The sequence below is a fragment of the Pelodiscus sinensis genome, chromosome 5, assembly GCF_049634645.1.
Source record: "Pelodiscus sinensis isolate JC-2024 chromosome 5, ASM4963464v1, whole genome shotgun sequence".
In the NCBI taxonomy this organism is placed as follows: domain Eukaryota; kingdom Metazoa; phylum Chordata; order Testudines; family Trionychidae; genus Pelodiscus; species Pelodiscus sinensis.
In genome coordinates, this window is record NC_134715.1 from 40409187 (window position 1) to 40433208 (window position 24022).

General features: G+C 42.3%; 1 long non-coding RNA gene across 1 annotated transcript in view; it reads right to left on the minus strand.

Annotated features, from left to right (window-relative positions):
- LOC106732604 (uncharacterized) overlaps positions 1-24022 on the minus strand; it is a 332750-nt gene that overhangs the window by 132499 nt on the left and 176229 nt on the right. Inside the window, exon 5 of the long non-coding RNA XR_001368840.3 lies at positions 2378-2514. This is a non-coding gene — a long non-coding RNA (uncharacterized LOC106732604). The remainder of the gene's footprint in view (positions 1-2377; positions 2515-24022) is intronic.

A 24022-nucleotide genomic window follows, 5' to 3' on the forward strand; every position in this document is an offset into this window, starting at 1 on the left:
AAATCATACTCCACCCAAAATGAAGAATTATACTGAATATATGCAGCATAGTGTACATACTGTAACTCTCTTACTTTTCAGAATAGCTACCACCAAGTGCCTGCAAAGGATTATGGTCATTTGGAATGAGTTGTCATTCCAATTTGCTACAGTGGCATTTATGGATTTGCCATATACAGCACCTATGACAGCTACTAGTAATTGATTATCCATAATGTAATCAATACCTTCAACCTTGGAGATTCAGATCTTTAATTTTCTGTATTCAGAACTGACTCATGTGCATTATTTTCTCGTAAAATAGATACACCTAGGTCCACATCCACAGGGATCACATTCCACCCTGTGTTACAATCCAAAATCTTTGTGAAAGGCATCCAGTCTATTTTATTTACTGCTACTTTCCCAAAGACCTTTTTAGATTGCTAGGTCCTGTACCTGACCCTATTGCTGGGTGTCTCTGAGGGTACATCTACAATGCAGCATAAACGCTGGGTTATTGGGACTTTAGGGCACTGACCTGTGTTAAAGAAGCTGGGTCTTGAGCAACCACACTAATTCTTAACCCTGTGTTAACAATTTTTTTAACCTGGCCTAAAATATGGAGCTCTAGTATCCACACATTGCTGCATCAAACCAAACATATGCCAGACTCCTTAATGTCCTCCTGAAACTTGGCTGCTATAGCCCTTTGGCAGTGATGCTTCAAAGGAAAACTAGAGAGTCCACCCTATGCATTACAAGTAGTTTGAACAGCCTGCCCACACAGCCCGCCAAGGAACCATTTTGGTCTGTTAGCTCCCAGAGCCAGCAACATGGAGAAGGGTGTTTTCTGAAGAATTTATTTTGGTTGCATATTTGCACCTGTGTCAGGAAACAAGTAGAGCTTCCATGAGATGCTAGTGGACATTTCAGAAACATTTTCTGACCCACCAATGTCATCTGACAGATATTATGATGGAGTAGGAGGAAAAGGCAGAGGAGTAGGAGTATTCTGGCATGGAGAACTCCCATTGGCTGATGCCGCTCTCTCCACTCATCATTGTTGTCGATGCCCTTCTGTAGAGCAGGGCCATGAGCACAGACTGGTGGGACCACATCATCATGCAAATCAGGATGACTAGCAGTGGATCCAGAACTTTTGCATGAAGAAAATTTCTGGAGTTTTGTATGAAAACTGTCCAAACCCTCCTGCTTAAAGGCACTCACATGAGATCACCTTGACCAGTCCAGAAGCAGGTTGCTATAACTCTATGGAAGTTAGGTACCCCCAAACTGCTGCAGGTCCTTGCCAACCAGTTTTGTGTTGGAAAGTTGATGATGCGTAAAGTGATGGCAAAGATTTCTGAGGCAATCGGTGTGGTTTATGCCAAGGTAGAGGGGAATTGAAGATATTCTTGAGACAATAGCTGACTTTCAGAGAAAGTGGTTTCCTGACTGCACTGGAGCCATTGATGAGACTCATACTCACAGACTGACCTCTTCAAGGAGCAGATGCCTGCCTAATCCTCAAAGGGTTGTTATGCAGACCTTCATGGACCACACAGGCCAATTTATGAAAGGCCAACATGGGCTGCACCTGAAAAGTTCATGATGCCAGAGTTTTACACTGATTGGAAATCTCCATTGGGAGCCACCAAAGTCATTGTCATGAATGGAGTTACTGTTACCCTATTATTCTGGGAAACTCCACATGCCCCCTTTTCTCTTGGCTTATGAAACCATAACCCAGTTTCAGATGTCCTGACAAAAGAAGGCCTATTACATTCTCAGCCAGTTATTGAATGTGGTTTTGGCAAACTGAAATCTCATTGGAGACATCTGCAGTCCCGTTTAGACACCATTGCCATCAATGCAGTCTGCATTATGCACTTGTCCCACTGACCACACCCAAAGCAACTAACAGGAGAATATTTCCAAAACAAACAAGCAAAAAGAGCGCAGGAAATGGTTCAAACATGACACAGACCCCACTCCCACTGCCTGTCCCCTGGTCCCACATTCTCCTTTTTCCACACACATGGCACTGGCAGAAAGGTGGAGGGAGTATCCACACAAGAGGGATTCAAGATGGAAGAACTGCATAGTATTTAGTTGCTCTCACAGCTGTACACAAGGCTTGAAGGCATGGCTTACCCCAACATGGAACTGTCCAAGCTTCTTAGGGTAAGTTGCTGAGGGGGGGAACAGTCCATTGTGGAGATGAGTCACTCAAACCGCTCTCTGTATTGGGCCCACTACCTTGCAACACTCTTCCTTTTCCAGGAACCGTGTTGCAATTCCCTGCACTTTTACTCAAACCCTCCCCTCCAGCTGCACACAGAGCCTCAGCCTTTCCTCCTGCCTCTCAACATGTGGTTTCTCCAGACTTTAGTACCTTTGTTACTGGACCTGCATGTCAGCGTTCTAAAGAGTTTCAACCATGGAAGCGCTTCCTTTTGGTCCAGTCCGTGAAGCTATGTAGGGCCAAGGATCTAGTTTTAGGTGTACAGCAGCCAGTAGAGATCACAGGGCCTGAAAGAGGACAAGAAACAGAGGCTTATTACCTAAAATACCTCAGCGGAAGAGCACAATATTAATTCTTGTGGAAGTTCCAGGACATAAAATGTTACATGTCAAAAATGAACCACAACATATTTTGAAAGAGATGCTTCCCTGGAACCACCTGGTTAATACCAGTGAAAGAAATGCAGAGACAATGGTAAGTTTAACATTACAAGTTATTTTTCCTTTTATAAAAACTCCATAAGTACTTGGCTTGTGGAAAGGTGGCAAATGTCTTTTTGCAAAAGGTTTTTCTATCATTTCAGACTGTCACTTTTGGAGGACATAACTGCTCTTGTGGCGCCCTATTGGCAAAGGAAGATGTTATTCCAGCTGCTAGTGGGAAACCTGTAGTGTATGCAGCTGAAACATATAATGGCTGAACAGCACATATATGAGTGGAGTGAGCTAATCAGCTATCTAGGTGGCCCTAAAAAATATGCTCTTACCTGCAATATGATTGCCTATATGGAGTTTCTGCTTCAGGAAAAGTTTTCAGCTACCAGCAGCCAGATTTGGTCAAAATTCATGCAGGATTTAACAGTTAGTTTCCTCAAGGCTTAGTCTGTTATGAGAGCATGCCAACATGTAGAAATTCACAGCCTTCCTCCTCCCCCGTCCCTGTACGTTTCTGGATAAAAATTGACACCTTGCTTGTTCTTGGGAGAAATGATTGTGTCACCCATAGACTAACTGAAGTGGACTAGATTTGGAAATAGAACAGATTTGGAAATATCCCCAGACACGCGCGCACGAACACAGTTCATGGTTTTCAGGTGGCTCCATAAACAGTTGGATGTTTACTATCTAGCAAACTTACAGCTTTTATTACTTTAAAGAAAACAAAATGAAAACATGAGTCTTTCCAATAGAAATACTCTTTAATACTGTTCTTTCCTGTTTGCATTTCCCAGTCACCATTTTGAACTCCACATGGTAGGGGGAGCAGATGCAGGTGTCAAGATGCTGGGATACAGTCCTCTCTTGCAGATATATGTTAATAGCCAGGGCTTCTCATAAGTTTTGCATTGATCTTTACTGTAGCAATATATTTTAAATTGGAGTCAGAAACTTTCAGTGCACTGTCTCCTCCAAGTTTGCTGCAGACTCAGCATCAGGTGTTTCTCAAGGGAAATGGACCATTCAAGCAGTTTCTCCAAGCATGGACCCAGAATTTGCCACTGATCCTATTTCACAGCCTGCTCCGAGACCAGTTTCAGTAACAGAGTCACTCTGTGGACCTCCCTTGGAGCCTGCTGCTGGCTCCCATCAATCCCCATGCTGAATTCAGGGTCCAGCCGGTATATCTCAACTTACCAGGTCATCATGCACCACTGGTACCTCACAAAATAGGCTCTAAGTTTAAAAGGTGACCATGGTTCAGTTCTGGTTCTTGGTCTTCACTCTTCAGCCTCTTAATCTGCTCCCTGCTCTGCTCTTCAATTTGGAAAATTTGCAAAGCTGCTAGCTTTTCCTTATCTGCTGGTACTAATGCTGCCTGGTTCTTCCGCTGAAGTCCACTGTTTTGCTGGCCTCAAACCAGACATTCAGCACAATGTGACTATGTTCTTGTGACCACAAAACCACACACTTTACACAAGCATTGCTTGGTTTGGTTTCCAATGCACGCACAGAACGCTGTTTGATAGGACATTTGCAGGTCAGAAGGCAATAGAAGGGTTAACAGTGATTCACTGTGTTGCTGCTATATGCCAAAGGCAGTAGCTTCTGTTTTCAACGGTCTCTTGGAGACTGTTGCGCCGAGAAGGACAAAGGAAGTCATTCCACGGGACTGGGGGAAACGTTAGGCAGACTCCCAGGGCACGAATCAAGCAGGGCTGCATCTGCACTGAAAACATCGCGCAAAAGGGGCAGCTGCCCCGGGGCTTGGTGATTCAAAGTGGCTCTGAGCTCCCAGCCACTGCCAGAGTAGTGGCCAGAGGCCCAGGCCCTTTGAATTGCTGCCAGAGCACCACACTGGGCGATTCTAAGGGCTGGGGGAGCAGCGTGCCATGGTCCTGGAAGTGCTGAGAACTGGCTGCTGCATGGCCCCATCTATTTTGCCTTTTGGGTCATGGATCCAACCCCCCATCTTGCTCAGGGGCTTGCATGAAGCTATTGGCTCCCCTGACTGCAAAGAAACAGGACTCAACCCTGGATTGAGTATTGACATAGGCACAGCCTCTCCAGCTCCTCAGAGTCATAGATCCAAGCCCAAGTCTGAGGGTATGTCTACACTAGCCCCCTAGTTCAAACTAGGGAGGCTAATGTAGGCATTCGAACTTGCAAATGAAGCCCGGGATTTAAATATCCCGGGCTTTATTTGCATGTTCCCATCCGATCGCCATTTTTAAATCCCACTAGTCTGAACTAACTGCCCGCGGCTACATGTGACAGTCAAACATTAATTCGAACTAAGTCTTTAGTTCGAATTAACTGTTACACCTAATTCCATGAGAATGCTCTGATCTGCATGCTACTCAGTCAGACAAGCATGGTACCGGAGAGGGAATGTGGTCTAGTTTAGGGCACTGAAGAAGGAGTTGGGCCAAGACCCAAGTTCTGTTTCTGCCTCTCACTTCTCGTATAGCTTTGACAAAACAGTTCATCTCTCATTGCCTGTTTCCCTTCTCACCTGTCTACTCTCAGACTAGACTCTCTTCAGAACAGGGATTGTCTCTCATTACCCTTGTATAGTATCTAGCATGATGGGCCCAATCTCAATTAGAGCCCCAGGTACTACTGCAGTACTAATCAGGGCTGGATTATCCATTAGGCAAAATAGGCCCACTGCCTAGGGCTTACGAAAAAGTTTAGGGCCTACAAAAAATTCAGGGCCTTAAGAAAAATTCATAATTGACTTGAAAATAGGAAAACTGCTAAATCAAACATAATAATTAGCTGTCTTTAGTCAGCAAACAAAGTATAGGTATAACATGCAATTAAATATTCAGCGTATAGGCAATAGAGCATTTCTCCCTTATATATTTATATACAAATTAATATAAAGGCCTACCACTATGAGAGCACCTAGGGCCTATGAACACTTTAATCCTGCCGGGGTGCTAATAACTGTCTCTACAGAATCAAGGCTTTGGTGGGTTTTTAGCTGAATATGTACCTTCCCAGTATAGAAGGTGACAAAAAGAAAAGGATACAAATACCCTAAATATAACAGCTCATACTGTTACACTAACAACTCAACATAGAAGCTCTTTAGTCCTGTCCCAGGAGGCAGTTTAATAGAAGAGTAGCAAGATAACCATGCCCCATTAGGCTCTTCAGGCTTACTACCTGGACGGCCCTCTCTTGTTCACCTCTCTTCTGGAAAGTAATTAGGAACTGGGTTCAGAGGATCCACGAATCATTAGGAACTGGGTTCACAGGATCCACGAGTCACAATTCAGTGTTATCATCTGTAGTACTGTACGCTCCAATGTTCAGAGATTTGCAGTTGCTATTTGTCCCTTCCCCTCAGATTATAGACTGGAGTACAGCAGACTTTCTGGACCTCTAGGCAAGGTGTCCAAATATCACATGGGGGAAAACCCTGGCTTGTAGAAACATGTATGGACTCCTTAGTCTCTTACCATAAAATTCACCATGAAAACCAAAGTTACAGAAGGTACATCATACAGTTTATATTATTTTTACCTTGAAGTTGTATAAATCAAGAAAAATCTGACTGGTTCTAAACACTTTGGACTGTATTTTTTAGCAATATAAATCTCAGTTTTTCCATCTTTCCTGCCAATATACTGAGTGCTCACTTTTCTCATCTATCCAACACAAACTGCTCTAAAATCCTTTATATTAATTCTTGTGTGTTTCTGCTATAGAAAATAATGTACACAAAGTGGCTGCATGAAAAAAAACAGCACTTGACAATGACATCACATACTAGCTCTGGATATTGCTCCAGTCTTTTCTATTTTGATTCTTATTCAGGACTGTATGAGCCCTAGTCTACACTAGGGAGTTATTCTGAAATAACAAATAGAATGTCCATATTACCAAGCTTGTTATTTTGAAATAAGGGGCTGGTTATTTTAAAATAATAATTCCTGCTTTGTTTGGGGGAATAAGCTTATTTCAAAATAGTTATTTATTTCAGGAGTTATAATTGATTTCAAAATAATTTCCTGGTGTAGACATGCCCTAAGTGATACAGTTTGCACTGATCACGTGCAATTCCTTCTCCATTGTGAAACCTTTTTTTATTTTGATTATGATACTCTGTGTTTGTGGGTATGAGGGCATGGTTCAAGAAGTGCACCAGCAGAAAAGAGTTTCTTAATTTTGGATCAACCTATGAGAAAGCTGTCTGTTCCATAAGAAATCTTTAACCTTGGTGGAGATCATTCCATCATACTAAAGGATCAGAACTGGGAGCGGCAGTCATGGCCACAGAGCATAAGGGGATGTTTCAGAAATCTGCAACCCAAATCTTCATGATAAAAAGAAGCTTTCCTTCTCATTCTCTCTGCCATACCTCTCACTTCCCTTATTCAGAATAGCAAATAGCTGTGATAATTAGCGTTGGTGAACATTTACAGAACCAGAACCTATCCATCATTCTAATAGTATATCTCTGGGCAGTGAATATTAAAAATCCCAGCCAACCTCACTAAGCACAGAAAAACAAGTAGTTAGTAAACAACTTTCATTTATATACTCTGTTAGAGTTGAGATCTACAATTCTAATACGTACACAAAGTGTACAATGATGTTAGGATTTTGTTTTCAAAATAATGTGCAAAAAAAAAAAAAAAACCACAGCAATGCCTAATGCTTTCAAGTAAAAAATCTGGTTTTTGAGATTTCTTTGCTATTTGCTTGTTTAATCCTTTTAACTTCTTTATTTGTTACAGTGGAGTTCAAGCACTGCAAACTAAGATAAAGGAATTTATGTAACCAGAATGAAACTATCTAAATAGAGCCTCAAGCCAACAGTATTAACAGCCTTGCAAAAAGTGTCATGGATATGCAATGATCATAAATGATCAAGACCAAAGATACCTGGAAACTGTATGGTTGGGCAGCCACTCAGAAGAGATTCAGATGCTTCCCAGCTAATTAACAGAGTGCCCACCCACAGCCAGAGGCATATACTTTTACTGGTGGTGTTCATACACCCATGTTTTGGTGCACATAACAAAATTTATTCTGCACATGGATGGAAAAACCTATCAGGGACATTGGTCAAACTGCATTTTTCACATATCTCTTTTAAACACAGCTTCTTATTCAGTACTGTAGCATTGGTTCAGTATACATTGGGGCATTGGCTCAGTATAATTTTGTATCTAAAAGTGCTGCAAATATGAGTTTCTGGAGTTCCGGGGGGGGGGGGGGGCGGGTTCGAGTTCTCAACGCTATTCAGCAAATTGAAAAAAACAATCCTATGTTTTATTTTTAAAACAAATGTCAAATATGACAACATTAGAGTCCAGCATGGTAAGGCTGCAGGTCCGACAACAATTTTCCTGAAAATCTAATATATAAAGGAGAATGTTTGTATGTTTGTACGCTAATAACTTGGACACTATAAGAGGTACTGCAACCAAACTTTCCATGGGATAACCTTTCATCCAGAAGAAGGTTTTAAGGTACTTTTGGACTTGATTGGGGTTCCACCCTGCCCCCTGTGGCACCGGCAGCCTCAGGCGCGAACTGGGGCACCCTTCCCGTGTGTAGCCTCCAAGGACTTGCCCCCTCCTGCCTGCGAGGTTACATAATGACAGAGAGAAAGGAGGGTCAGGGCAAAACTGGGAGGCAAGGTCAAATCAGGATCTTAGATGCCTATATACAAATGTGAGAAGTATGGGAAATACACAGGAAGAACTGCAAGTGCTAATAAATAAGTACCATTATGACACTGTTGGCATCACAGAAACTTGGTGGGATAATACACGATTGGAATGTTTCTATAGAAGGGTACAGCTTGCTCAGGAAGGATAGACAGGGAAAAAAAGGCCTTATACATTAAAAATGAACACACCTGGAGTGAGGAGGAGATGGACATAGGAGATGGAAGTGTTGAGAGTCTCTGAGTTAGGCTAAAAGGGTTTAAAAACAAAGGTGATGTCATGCTAGGAGTCTACTACAGGCCACCTACCCAGGTGGAAGAAGTGGATAAGGCTTTTTTTAAACAACTAACAAAATCATCCAAAGCCCAAGATCTGGTGGTGATGGGGGACTTCAACTATCCAGATATATGTTGGGAAAATAACACTGCGGGGCACAGACTATCCAATAAGTTCTTGCACTGCATTGGAGACAACTTTTTATTTCAGAATGTTGAAAAAGTTATCAGGGGGGAAGCTGTTCTAGATTTGATCCTAACAAATAGGGAGGAACTGGTTGAGAATTTGAAAGTGGAAGGCAGCTTGGGCGAACATGATCATGAAATCATAGAGTTCACAATTCTAAGAAAGGGTAGAAGGGAGAACACCAAAATAGAGACAATGGATTTCAGGAAGGCGGATTTTGGTAAGCTCAGAGAGCTGATAGATAAGGTCCCATGGGAATCGAGACTGAGGGGAAAACAATTGAGGAGAGTTGGCAGTTTTTCAAAGGGACATTGTTAAGGGCCCAAAAGCAAGCTATTCCAATGTGTCGGAAAGATAGAAAATATGGCAAAAGACCGCCTTGGCTTAACCACGAGATCTTGCATGATCTAAAAATAAAAAAGGAGTCATATAAAAATGGAAAGTAGGACAAATTTCAAAGGATGAATATAGGCAAACAGCACAGGAATGCAGGGGCAAGATTAGAAAGACAAAGGCACAGAATGAGCTCAAACTAGCCACCGGAATAAAGGGAAACAAGATGACTTTTTATAAATACATTAGAAGCAAGAAAAAGACCAAGGAGAGGGTAGGCCCACTGGTCAGTGAGGAGGGAGAAACAGTAACAGGAAACTTGGAAATGGCAGATATGCTCAATGACTTCTTTGTTTCGGTCTTCACCGAGAAGTCTGAAGGAACACCTAACACAGTGAGGCTGTGTCTAAACTACATGGCTCCGTCGACGGAGCCATGTAGATTAGGGTTATAGGCAAAGGGAAATGAAGCGGCAATTTAAATAATCGCCGCTTCATTTAAATTTACATGGCTGCCACGCTGAGCCGACAAACAGCTGATCAGCTGTTTGTCCGCTCAGCGCGCTAGTCTAGACGCGCCCCTGCCGACATCAAAGCCCTTTGTCAGCAGCTCCGTTATTCCTCGTGGGATGAGGTTTACCGGGGCTGCCAACAAAGGGCTTTGATGTCGGCAGGGGAGCGTCCAGACTAGCGCGCTGAGCGGACAAACAGCTGATCAGCTGTTTGTTGGCTCAGCGCGGCAGCCATATAAATTTAAATCAAGCGGCGATTATTTAAATCGCCGCTTCATTTCCCTTTGCCAAAACAACAAATCTACATGGCTCCGTCGATGGAGCCATGTAGTTTTGACGTACCCTGAATGTTAGTGGGAAGGGGGTAGTTTTAGAAGGTAAAATAAAAAAAGAACAAGTTAAAAATCACCTAGAAAAGTTAGATGCTTGCAAGTCACAGGACCTCATGAAATGCATCCTAGAATATTCAAGGAGCTGACAGAGGAGGTATCTAAGCCTCTAGCTATCATCTTTGGAAAATCATGGGAGACAGGAGAGATTCCAGAGGACTGGAAAAGGTCAAATATACAGGCAGTCCCCGGGTTACATGGATCCGACTTACATCGGATCCCTACTTACAAACGGGGTGAGGCAACCCTGCACTAGCTGCTTTCCCCCAGCAGACTAGGGAGACGCGAAGCTAGCGCCCCCCCGCAGCAGACCAGGGAGACGCAGAGTGGCTTTTCTCAGCAGACACCTCAGCTTGAGAATAAAGGACTGAGGGAAGTGAGGTGTGGGAGAATAAAACTGAGCTCTGGAGAAATATTTGGCTAGAGTTTCCCCTACAATATGTACCAGTTCCGACTTACATACAAATTCAACTTAAGAACAAACCTACAGTCCCTATCTTGTACATAACCTGGGGACTGCCTGTAGTGCCCATCTATAAAAAGGGAAATAAGAACAACCCACGAAACTACAGACCAGTTAGTTTAACTTCTGTGCTAGGGAAGATAATGGAGTAAGTAATTAAGGAACTCATCTGTAAACACTTGGAAAGTGGCAAGGTGATAGGGAACAGCCAGCATGGATTTGTAAAGAACAAATCATGTCAAACCAATCTGATAGCTTTCTTTAATAGGATAATGAGTCTTGTGGATAAGGGAGAAGCGGTGGATGTGGTATACCTAGACTTTAGTAAGGCATTTGATATGGTCTCGCATGATATTCTTATCAATAAACTAGATAAATACAACTTAGATGGGGCTACTAAAAGGTGGGTGAATAACTGTCTGGAAAACCGTACTCAGAGAGTAGTTATTAATGGTTCACAATCCTGCTGGAAAGACATAACAAGTGGGGTTCCGCAGGGGTCTATTTTGGGACCGGCTCTGTTCAATATCTTCATCAACAATTTAGATATTCAGAGCTTGAAAATAGTGTAATAATTGTTGTTACATGATGTATTGTGCACTGCCAATATCAAGTTGGCTTCATTTTGCATCCTTTTCCAGAGTGAGAAATGTATTAATTTACCAGTTCTATAACTGTTATGTGTGTCTAATGGGATTTTGACAGTAAAATAGCCTATAGTATATGATTTATTAAATTATTCACCACAACTTTAATCTCCCCTCTCCCTAAAATTTCAAAACAGAATAGATGTTTTAGATCCTGCATATATTTTCATGGGGGCTTTTCACCAGCACTGCCAGACTCTATATCTAACCATCAAATACACTATATAACACCTTCTTGGCTCATGTAATTTTGTGATTAGAACAGCTTCCAACAATGACAGAAAAAAATGCTACAGAAAGGAAAAACCCTTTGAGGCAGCTAAAAAAATCCCTTCAAACAAATGTGAGTTGTTACCTGTAAGAAATCAAAAAAGCCAGGCTTTACTTTGGAGACATAACTATACATACTTAAATAAAGTGTGTGACTGGAGAAGTCCTAAACCAGAAGATTTTTGTGGACAGGCCTCTTTGGCTAAAGATAAATAAGCTGTTTTCCCATCTGCTATTATTCAAGGCAGAATTTTGGGCCCAGGACTTCATGCTATTAAAATAACACTATTTACCATTTTCACATCATATACATTTACCCCAAGAGAATTCACATTTGTAAAGCATTTTGAGAAGCCTCATGTTACCTCCATAATATACAACAGGTAAATGTTATACTGCTTATCTTATCAGTGAGAACTCTGGAGGTAGAGAATGATTTGTTTCAGTAAGATTTGGAGTGCTGCAGATAATTTAGAAGAGAGAAGAAAGCTAATTTTGTAACAGCTTTAAAAAGGGTAATTATGAGGATGATCCAAGTAATTATAGGCCTATCAGCCTGACATCAATCTGGAGCAAGACTATAGTGCACTTGACAAGGGACTTGATTAATGAAGAATTAAAAGAGGGTAATAACAATTAATGCAATTTGACATAGGTTTAAGGAAAATAGATCTTTCTTAAACTTGCTTGATGTCTTTATTGTATGAGGTTACAAGTTTGATAAAGGTAGTAATGTTGGTGTAATGGTTAGACAACTGTATGATGTTTGACTTGATATGACATGAGATTTTGATTTAAAAACCTTAATAATGTAAACTTGATATGGCACACAGTAAATGGATTAAAAACTGGTTGACTGATAACTGTCAAAATGTAACTGTAAAGGGGTTCTCCCACAGGGTTCAGTTCTTGACCCTACTCTATCTAACTTTTTTTTCCAATGACCAGGATGAAAGTATTCAATCATCACAGATAAAATTTGCAAGTGACACCAACATTGGGGGAAGGCCATTTTTGTATCAGTTTAACAAAATTAGAGACACCAAATGATTCTTTCATTTGTAGGACACTACAGCTGCTTTCCAGGAGATTCCTGGTGAGCCCCAGCTAGTGAGCTCTGACCTCGGCCAGGGAGCTCCAACCCCTGGCTGCGGTGCTCAGCCCTGTTCTGTCTCCAGCGGCCACGGAACTCCAGCTCCAGCCCTAACAACAGCCTGGGAGCTCAGGCCCCGTCCCTCCACCCCAGACAGAGAGCTACGGCCCCAGCTACGGAGCCAGGTGGATGCACAGCTCTGCCCCAGCTGCACAGCTCTGGCTGTAGCACTCTGGTCCCAGCAGTAGTGGGCCCTATGAGAGCCCCGGGTGTAGGACCGGCTTTAGGAAGTGCAGGGCCCAATTCAAAGAATTTCGATGGGGCCCCGCAGCAACTTTGGTTGAGCAAAAAAACCAAAAACAAACCAGCACACCAAAAATCCCCTGCCAACACACACACACCCCTTCCCGCAGCACAGGGAAACCCTGCGCTAAACTCACACCTCCTGCAGCACAGGCCGACACACTTCTGGGTTCAGGGCGCAGGGCCCTTTTAGGCGCAGGCCTGCCCGGGGGGGCTGAGGCAGTAGTGGGGGCAGGCTGGATCCCTAGCCTGGGGCAGCATGGCTATGAGAAGAGGGACCTTCCCTGGTCTGGCAAATCCCATTGTTTGAGATCAGTCAGATCCCAAGGGTGCCGAACTAGTGAGGTCCAACCTATAGTAGCAAAACCAAGGTTGGTCTCATATATGGCGAGGAGTCCTGTGGCACGTTATAGACTAACAGAAGTGTAGGAGCATAAGCTTTCGTGGGCAAAGACCTACTTCGTCAGATGCATGTAGTGGAAATTTTCAGAGGCAGGTATAATTTCCTGCCTCTGGAAATTTCCACTACATGCATCTGACGAAGTGGGTCTTTGCCCACGAAAGCTTATGCTCCTACACTTCAGTTAGTCTATAAGGTGCCACAGGACTCCTCACCGCTTTTGCAGATTCAGACTTACACGGCTACCCCTCTGATATATATCATTGTGTCATCTATCCACAGGATATGAAAGTAAGGCTAAGACTATTTTAATGAAGTGATTGTGCTTTCTAGTAAGAACAGGAGAACTTGGAAGTAAACAGTGTTCTCCATGGGTGCACTAACCTGTCTGTAAACATGTTTCAGGATTAGACCTTTTGAAAGGAGTTGTCATTCTTTAGCTTTCATCCCCCATTTTCAATTTAGTGCTGGTGAAAGATGAATGATTAATAGACATATAAAAGCAAATCCTCTATGTACCTACAGAGAGTGGGCAGCCCTGGCAATATGTTCCAACCCAGACCTGGAAGAACTCTCAGTGGGATACAATTATTTGGATTCTCTTATTATTTCAGTCCATTTGTCTTTCCACTGCAAATGCCAGTAGCATGCCAATTCTGGTAGCAGACAGCATAATCTGGCAAAACTAAATGCATTTTACTAATGTTTAAAATACACACAGAGCAATAAATACAGGCAATATTTGGAAGAAGTGTTTGTGAAAAGCAACCAAATTCACTTGAACTGACCAGACTCTCCCTGCCTGCAATAGGTATATTGCTTAATGTAGGTGACCTAAGAACAAGATTTCAATTCCCTGTTTGCCATTTTTCAAAATAAAAAGGCCCGTGATGACAGGAGACTGGTAATTGCAAAGGCAATTATGCTGATGCTATTGACAGATGTTTGGGAATGTGCATTTCCTTGTAAATTGGTGCCACAGGAATACGCGGTGCATTATATAACTGATGTAACATTCTTACTGTAAATTGACCTGTGTAAACACTGAATGATCCTGCATGTGAATGGGATGATGGTCAGTAATGGAGACCAGGCACACAGGCTTGGCATCTGTAATGCACACCCTGTAGCTAAAGTCTGCATGACACTGGCTCAGTGCTAAGCCTTTAATCTCTCACCTTACAGTTCCTCCCGCAGGATGGGATCCATATGTAAATTCCTTCCCCAAAAACATTCTCAAAGGCTACGTCTAGACTGGCATGATTTTCTGCAAATGCTTTTAACGGAAAAGAGCGTCTAGATTGGCATGGACGCTTTTCTGCAAAAGCACTTTTTGTGGAAAAGCGTCCATGCCAATCTAGACGCGCTTTTGCGCAAAAATGCCCCCGATCGCCATTTTCGTGATCATGGCTTTTTTGCACAAAACAAATCTGAGCTGTGTATACTGGCCCTTTTGCACAAAAGCTTTTGCGCAAAAGGAATTTGCCCGAATGGGAGCAGCATAGTATTTCCGCAAGAAGCACTGATTTCTTACATGAGATGTCAGTGTTCTTGCGGAAATTCAAGCGGCCAGTGTAGACAGCTGGCAAGTTTTTCCGCAAAAGCAAGTGCTTTTGCAGAAAAATTTGCCAGTCTAGACACAGCCAAAGAGTATATTTTACATAAAATGTATAAGCATTTAAAAAGCCAAATATCCTGCACAGCCCTTTCTCGCTTTCAATTTTACATTTATTACCATGCTCTGGATACATTTTAACTGTAATTACTCTGTTGAATAGGATTTCACCTGTCTCAAAATGAAAGCTACAACACCTTACCAAATGAACTAAAAGTGTCTAACTTCATTTTAGCTTCTGTTTGTATTCTTTTATCATGCTTCCTAAATAACATCAGATATTCTGATCAGCAGTAGGTCTACTCTATGGCTACATCTAGATTGCATCCCTTTTTCGTAAAAGGGATGCAAATTAGACATATCGCAATTGCTAATGAAGCAGGGATTTAAATCTCCCCCGCTTCATTAGCATAAAAATGGCTACCGCTTTTTTCGGCATGGAGCTTTGCCAGAAAAAAGCGCCAGTCTAGACACGGATCTTTCGGAAAATAAAGCCTTTTCCGAAAGATCCCTTATCCCTCTTAAAATAAGCCAAAGCTGAATGCATCACATGGACCTCCTGTATGAAAAGTTCAGGATAACTGCTAGGAGGAATGTGTTCTTCTAATTCACCACCATCCACATAATGAACTGTCCCAGCCCAGCTCCTGGCTGCCATCCAGCTACTCCCCTTATCTTGTGGCCCTCTGCACCAGTTGGAAACCATTGTCATTTTTGTGAAGAATGAGCACATCCTTCCCTTACAGTGGTAATACCTGGCCCACAATGCCCCAGCAAAGGTACCTAAAGGAGCCCTCATCCATCTCTAAGGCCACCTCTCCTTGCAGCTCTATTAGGACAGAGTTGGATCCCTCCAAGGCTTAGGGGAAGACATAAGAACATAAGAATGGCTGTACTGGGTCAGACCAAAGGTCCATCTAGCCCAGTAGCCTATCTGCCAACAGTGGCCAGCACCAGGTGCCCCAGAGAGGGTGGACCAAAGACAATGATCAAGCGATTTGTCTCCTGCCATCCCTCTCCAGCCTCTGACAAACAGAGGCCAGGGACACCATTTCTATCCCCTGGCTAATAGCCTTTTATGGACCTAACCTCCAGGAAATTATCTAGCTTCTCTTTAAACTCTGTTATAGTCCTAGCCTTCACAGCCTCCTCTGGCAAGGAGTTTCACAGGTTGACTACACGCTGTGTGAAGAAGAACTTTCTTTTATTAGTTTTAAACCTGCTACCCATTAATTTCATTTGGTGTCCTCTAGTTCTTCTATTATGGGAACTAAAATAACTTTTCTTTATCCGCCCTTTCCACACCACTCATGATTTTATATACCTCTATCATATCCCCCCTCAGTCTCCTCTTTTCTAAACTGAAAAGTCCCAGTCGCTTTAACCTCTCCTCATATGGGACCCGTTCCAAACCCCTAATCATTTTAGTTGCCCTTTTCTGAACCCTCTCCAAGGCCAAAATATCTTTTTTGAGGTGAGGAGACCACATCTGTACACAGTATTCAAGATATGTGCGTACCATAGATTTATACAGAGGCAGTAAGATATTCTGTGTCTTATTTTCTATCCCTTTCTTAATAATTCCTACCATCCTATTTGCCTTTTTGCTGCACACTGTGTGGAAGTTTTCAGAGAACTATCCATGATAACTCCAAGATCTCTTTCCTGATTTGTCGTAGCCAAATTAGCCCCCATCATACTGTACGTATAGTTGGGGTTATTTTTCCCGATGTGCATTACTTTACACTTATCCACATTAAATTTCATTTGCCATTTTGTTGCCCAATCACTTAGTTTTGCGAGATCTTGTTGGAGTCCCTCACATTGTGCTTCTGTCTTGACTATCCTAAACAGTTTGGTATCATCTGCAAACTTTACCACCTCACTGCTTACCCCTTTCTCCAGATCATTTATGAATAAGTTGAAAAGGATTGGTCCCAAGTCTGACCCTTGGAGGACACTACTAGTTACCCCTCTCCATTTTGAAAATTTACCCTTTATTCCTACCCTTTGTTTCCTGTCATTTAACCAGTTCTCAATCCAAGAAAGGACCTTCCCTCTTATCCCATGGCAATGTAAATTACACAAGAGCCTTTGGTGAGGGACCTTGTCAAAGGCTTTCTGAAAATCTGAGTATGCTATGTCTACTGGATCCCCCTTGTCTGCATGTTTGTTAACTCCTTCAAAGAACTCTAAGGGTATGTCTACACTACCACCCTAGTTTGAACTAGGGTGGTTAATGTAGTCATTCAAAGTTGCAAATGAAGCCCGGGATTTAAATATCCCGGGCTTCATTTGCATCTTGCCAGGCACCGCCATTTTTAAATCCCCATTAGTGCGGACTCCGTGCCCGTGGCTACACATGGCATGGAGTAAGTAGTTCGAATTAGGTTTTCTAATTCGAGCTACCGTTACTCTCCGTGGAACGAGGTGTACCGGTAGTTCGAATTAGAAAGCCTAATACGAACTACCTACTCCGTGCCACATGTAGCCACGGGCACGGTGTCCGCACTAACGGGAATTTAAAAATGGCAGCGCCCGGCAAGATGCAAATGAAGCCCAGGATATTTAAATCCCAGGCTTCATTTGCAACTTCGAATGACTACATTAACCACCCTAGTTCAAACTAGGGTGGTAGTGTAGACATACCCTAATAGATTAGGAAGACATGATTTCCCTTTACAGAAACCATGTTTACTTTTGTCCAACAAATTATGTTCTTCTACATGCCTCACTATTTTATTCTTTACTAGTGTTTCGACTAATTTGCCTGGTACTGAAGTTAGACTTACCAATCTGTAATTGCCAGGATCGCCTCTAGAGCCCTTTTTAAATATCTCAATCGTCTAGGGGACTCACAGGTTTTTTAGCAGGCTTCCTGCTTCTAATGTACTTAAAAAACATTGTTATTTTTTTTGAGTTTTTGGCTAGCCGTTCCTCAAAATCTTTTTTTGCTTTTCTTATTAGATTTTTACACTTGATTTGACAGTGTTTATGTTCCTTTCTATTTATCTCACTAGGATTGGACTTCCACTTCTTAAAAGATGCCTGTTTGCCCCTTACTGCTTCTTTTACATGGTGGTTAAGCCACGGTGACTCTTTTTTAGGTCTCTTGCTATGTTTTTTAATTTGGGGTATACATTTAAGATGGACCTCTATTATGGTGTCTTTAAAAAGTTTCCATGCAGCTTGCAGGGATTTGGCTCTAGTCATTGTGCCTTTTAATTTCCGTTTAACTAACCTCCTCATTTTTGTGTAATTCTCCTTTTTGAAATTAAATGCCAAAGTGCAGGACTGCTGAGGTGTTCTTCCCACCACAGGAACATAAATGTTATTATATTATGGTCACTATTCCCAAGTGGTCCTGTAATGGTTATCTCCTGGACCTGATCCTGCACTCCATTCAGGACTAAATCAAGAATTGCCTCTCTCCTTGTGGGTTCCTGTACCAGCTGCTCCAAGAAGCAGTCATTTAAGCCATTGAGAATTTTTATCTCTGCTTCTCTTCCTGAGGTGACATGTATCCAGTCAATATGGGGATAATTAAAATCCCCCATATTATAGAGTTCTTTATTTTGGTAGCCTCTCTAATCTCCCTCAGCATTTCAATGTCAGTATCGCTGACTGGTCAGGTGGTCGGTAATATATCCCTACTTCTAATTTCTTATTATTGGAGCATGAAATTACTATCCATAGAGATTCTATTGAACATGTTGATTCATTCAATATTTTTATTTCATTTGATTCTACATTATCTTTCACGTACAGTGCCACTGCGCCACCCACACGGCCTGCTCTATCCTTCCGATATATTTTATATCCCGGTATGATTGTGTCCCACAGATTTTCCTCATTCCACCAGGTTTCAGTGATGCCTATTATGTCAATCTCCTCATTTAATACAAGCTACTCTAGTTTACCCATCTTATTAGTCAGACTCCTAGCATTTGTGTAGAAGCACTTTAAAAATTTGCCACTGTTTATTTGTCTGCCCTTCCCTGATGGATTGGATTCCTTTATATGCGGTTGTTTGTCTGCTCTGGCCCATGGTTTGTCCTCTCCCCTCCTCTCTTTCTGACTACAACTTAGAGAATCTCTATCAATGGATTCTCCTCTCCAGCAATTGCAGCCAGGCTTGCAACAACACGTCCAAAATGAGCACCAGAGTGCCCGGGGCAGATCTGGAGCTATAGTGCCAAGTGCTGTGGTGTCCTGAGTCAGGGCAACCAAAGCAGACAGAGACAAAAATACTTTTCTGTCCCTCAGTGAGATAGGCAAGCAAGCAGGGAAAGCTGAGAACCAGCTGTCCGGGGCGGTCCCTTTAAGCACAAGCCTCAGATAGCCTGAGGCAGCAGCCACACAAAGCAACTACTCACCTGATGCCCTGCTAGAACCAGTTTCAGCAGCCCTTAAATGCAATTCAGAATCCAATCAGTGTGGCTGCGCTATTTCGAAATAGCAAAACTCTATTTTGAAATGCATTTTGTGTATAGACCTGTTATTTTGAAATAACTTATTTTGAAATAACGCTGTAGTGTAGACATACCCTAGGAGAATATCATGTTTTATAATGAATAATGAAACCATGGTATTTGATTTCTCTGCACTGATCCTTTAATTTAGCAATCATGCCTATGTACAGAGAAAGCATCTATTCTGTTGCAATAGTTGCTGCAGCCTATTCCCTTATATAGACTTTATTTTTACTTTAATCTGCTCTTTTTATTAACTTAGGAAGTAATTCAAACTCTCTAAGGTTACTCTTTGGTTATGACAAAAAACACTGTATAGTCACCAATGATAATTACTACACTATCAAGACAGTAGCCTTTTTTTGTTCTAATATCACTTTGTTATACATGAGGTTGCTTGGCATTTTTCTGGAGAGGATGAAGTAAGTACCTAAAATTCATCCTCTTAAAAACATAGGAAATTAATAGAAGCTCAGGGATGTTATTCCATCATTTCTACAATTAATTGGAAAATATGCTAGAAAGTACACCTGTCACCATATTCAATGTTTTCTACTTTACTAATTACAATAGCTACAGATCCCACAGTGCACTTTACTAGTTGTCCCAGTATCTTCAAACCAACATGACTGAGGCTGCAAATGATCACAGCTGCAGATGCAGTAGTTGTTTTACCACAGATGTAGTAAATAAACAAAGAAGGCAAAATAGATACCACAGGAACTAGAAATTCTTATGTAAGCAATAATATGCAGCAAGGATTTCTGTCAATTTCAAAGGCTCTTGCTCCATGTACCCTACCAAGTTACCACAGCAGTGACCCTTTGAAGAGGAAATACCAGAAGCTGAATTTGGGGATGGCTTTGGCCAATCTCAAGCAGCCCCCAAAATGAAGTGGATTATATTTAAAAGCAGAAAGGGCTGGTTTGGGTCACAAGGAATCTAATTAATTTTTTTCTTAATTGAATGTGAAGATTTTTTCCATAGATGTGCTGGAGGTGAAGAAAGGGTTTTCTGACTGTGCCACAATGTCTGCAAAATGGAACTGTTCCAGGTGACGGACAGTTTAGTTAATCCAGAGTTGGTTGTTGTGTGAGGTCATTCAAAGTCAGACCAAAATTTTTGCCATCCTGAAGTTTACTCTGCCTGAGTTTAGGTAAGCATCACTTACATTGCAGAAGTTCTCAGAGAGCAATGGATTACAGCCTGGATTAATATGATGTTTACTGGTTAAACCAGTGGCAAAGCTGAGCCAGTTCTCTGTATAAACTATGACTATGCCTTTGTGAGGTCAGAATGCCGGTCTCCTTTACAGAACTGATTGTTTTGTTGACAATCTCACTTTCTATCACTGTGTGGGGAGATCATACTAATTAAGAATCAAGTGGCCTGTGATGGGGAATCTGCCCGGCACTGGTCCTTTAACAGTTAAAAGCAGGCCCTGGGTGAAGGCTGGGTAAGTGAAGCCTGCAGCTGATATAGCCAATTAGGCTCCAGCTAGGGTTGTATAAATAAAATCTCCTTGCAGGAGGGAGAACAGGGAAACTAAAGGCCTCCTGAGACAGAATAGCTGGGGAGCTCCGGCCTGATCTCACTTCCCAGGCTGCAGCGCTTGAGGCAAGGCTTGAGAATACTAGGGTTGTGGGGAAACAGCCAGGCTATGTCTACGTTGGTGGCTTCTTGTGCAAGAACATCTTGCGCAAGGGTTCTTGTGCAAGAAGTCTAGCGCAAGACAACGTCCACACTGCCATGTGCACGCTGTGCTTTTGCGCAAAAGTTCCCATGACAGCGTGGATGCTCTCTTGCACAAGAACGCTTTAATTGCCATTTTAGCCAGAGGGCTTTCTTGCGCAAGAAATCCCTGCCGAGCGTTCACACTGCCCTCTTGTGCAAGAGCTCCTGTGCAAGAGGGCTTACACCTGATAAAAAAAAGAGTGTAACTCTTGCGTAAGGAGCCCTCTCTTCCACACCGTACTGTAAATTTCCTTGCGCAAGAGCGGGCGGGCAGTGTGGACACTCTGCAGATTCTTGCACAAGAACGGCCGTACTTGCGCAAGAAGCCGCGAGTGTAGACATAGCCCCAGGGCAGACAAAGGCAGCAGGTCCACAGCCCCTTGCCAGTGAGTGGCCATTCAGACTGCAGTGTGCCCGAGGCAGGGGTTAGATGAGGACTGGCAGTGGGTCACTGAGGCAAGGTGGATATAAGAGAATTAGGGGTTCCCTCAGAGAGGAGGATCCCAGAATGCAGGGGCACTGACATAGGACAGTAGGGCTATATCTACACTTGCAGGTTCTTATGGATGCTCTCTTGCGTGAGAAAGCTCTGATGGCCATTTTAGTCATAGGGCTTTCTTGAGCAAGAAACCTCTGCCGCACATCCACACTGCCCTCTTGCACAAGAGAGCTTACACTTGTTAGAAAAGGGTATAGTTCTTGCACAAGAAGCCCTCTCTTCCTACCCTTTACTGTAAATCTTCTTGTGCAAAAGCAGGTAGGCCGTGTGGATGCTTTGTAGGTTCTTGCGCAAGAACAGCCGTTCTTGCAGAAGAACCCACCAGTGTAGACATAACATAGGAGAGGGAAAGGGCACCGTGAGCAGGAAGGGATAGGGGGCTGAACCTGCAGAGGATCTGAAGCAGAGGCTGAGACACTCACCGGCAGAGGGCACTCTGAGGCATGAGAGCTGATTTCCTGAGAGGCCAGCTGGAGTTACTATGGGGGTGAGTGCTTGCCTCATGACATGGCCACTGGTGGGGGAGGGGAACACGACAAAGTATAACTCTGAGCAGTGTTAGAAAAGCCATCTTTAGTCAATGCTGAGACCTTGTTTATGGTTTAGATTCTTACATCCTTGAATGAGCCCTGAAGTGGGGTTAGTTCTCGAGAGAAAAAAATCATCTATCCCACAGCTTGACCATCCCTTTCCCAGGAGCCCTGGACCGCCATTCACTGAGTTATTAAGCAGTGTGTAGGGTCCTTGACTCAAGAAAAAACAAGAGTTTGATTTCTGCCATGGTCCCTGGCTTCCCTGTACTTCTGCAAAGTACACTTGCTAGCTAAACTCTTTTATAGATAACTCAAAGCAAACCTACAACCGGTGTTAGCCCCTAATAGGCTAGCAGTTTCACCAGCAACAACAAATAATTATTCTACTAATCAGCCAAGTGATGTCAGAAAAAGTATTTACAAACACAGGCATCCAACATCAGCTTTCAATACTCCCCCCCCCCCCTTCTCTAATCTGTTCTTTCAGTGTTTCTATCTGGTTAGTAATACCCTGCAGCCTGTGCAGAGTTCTGTATGTCTAAGGTAGGCCAATTTATTCCAGGTATAGTGAGTGCTGGGTTCATGAGGTTTGAAGATTGCAATTAGCAGTGTAGAAGGGCATGGGGGTATTGTTAGGGGAAGGGAGGCTGACAATAAGCTGTTTGATTGCTCAGAAAAGGAGAGGAGAGTTAATAGAGCTCAGAGCTATTCCTTGACTCTAAATGGTTTCTGTCAACTATACATATAATTCAAAAACACAAAATGGTGCTCTATGTATGAAAGAAAATCCCACACTCTGATATACACTTTTTTGAAGGCTAAATACACAAACCAGCTTTGGAAGCAAGAATAATATAGCGTGATCAGTTGTTTTAAAAATACTTGCTGATGAGCCATGCATTATCAATGTCTTTGTCAGCAGACAATTAAACAGATTGTTTAATGGACCCTTTTAATCAGTGTAAAAGCCAAGTTAACTGACATTAGTATAAATAGTTTAATGTAGTTACAATATCTCCCAGATTATTAGTATGTGAAAAAAATGATAATCAAGACTAAACAATGCTGAAAAATTTCAGAAAAAGCTAAGAAACATAGGTGACCAGGCAAATTGAGTGCACATGAAATTAAACGTAGACAAATCAATGCAAATTAAAAAGAACAATCTGACTTATAGAGACGGTGAGTGTATGTCTGCTCTATAACTAGATACCTGTAGCTGGCCTGTGCCAGCCAATTCAGGTTCACCGGCCTCAGTCTGTGGTGATGTTTTTCATTGTTCTATTAACTTCTAGAGTTGGGTTGGAGGCCATTCTCCGGGTTTCTCCCACTTCAAAGAGATTAGCTTTTATTTAAAAATGGATACAAAATAATAATGTCAATGTTATATTGCCATTACATGAACCAATGCTATTCCTTAAATACCATTGTTTCTAAAAAGATATAGAGGTATGTAAAGAATTAGCAAGTAGTAGAAAAGGTCAAGAGAGGCAGTTAAAATCATAGGAAGACTGTCAGGGGTCCCATGAAAAAAACTAGTATGAAATCATGTAATTATGGTTTCTAACATAATTAGAGCTGAGTGGAATTTTTCATACCGTTTATTCACTAATATGTTTCAGCCAACACAAAACTAATGGCAAATTTGTCATGAATTTGCTACACAATTTTGGCCTGAAAAAAATCATGAGTGAGGGGCACTAGATCCATAAAGGAGGAAGTGGCAGTGCTGTCTTATAATAATTATCCCCATTGTTACATCCCTTATCTAGAAAATAAAAAAGACTAAGGTTCCATTTCCCTAGCACACGATGCACAGAAGAGATATGAGTATGGGTGTCCCACCTCTCAGGAGAATGTGCTAGCCACTGGGATATTCTAGGCTACATCACCCTCAATCTCTCCTATTAAAGCTATGCCACTTTGTATAAACAAATAGTCATT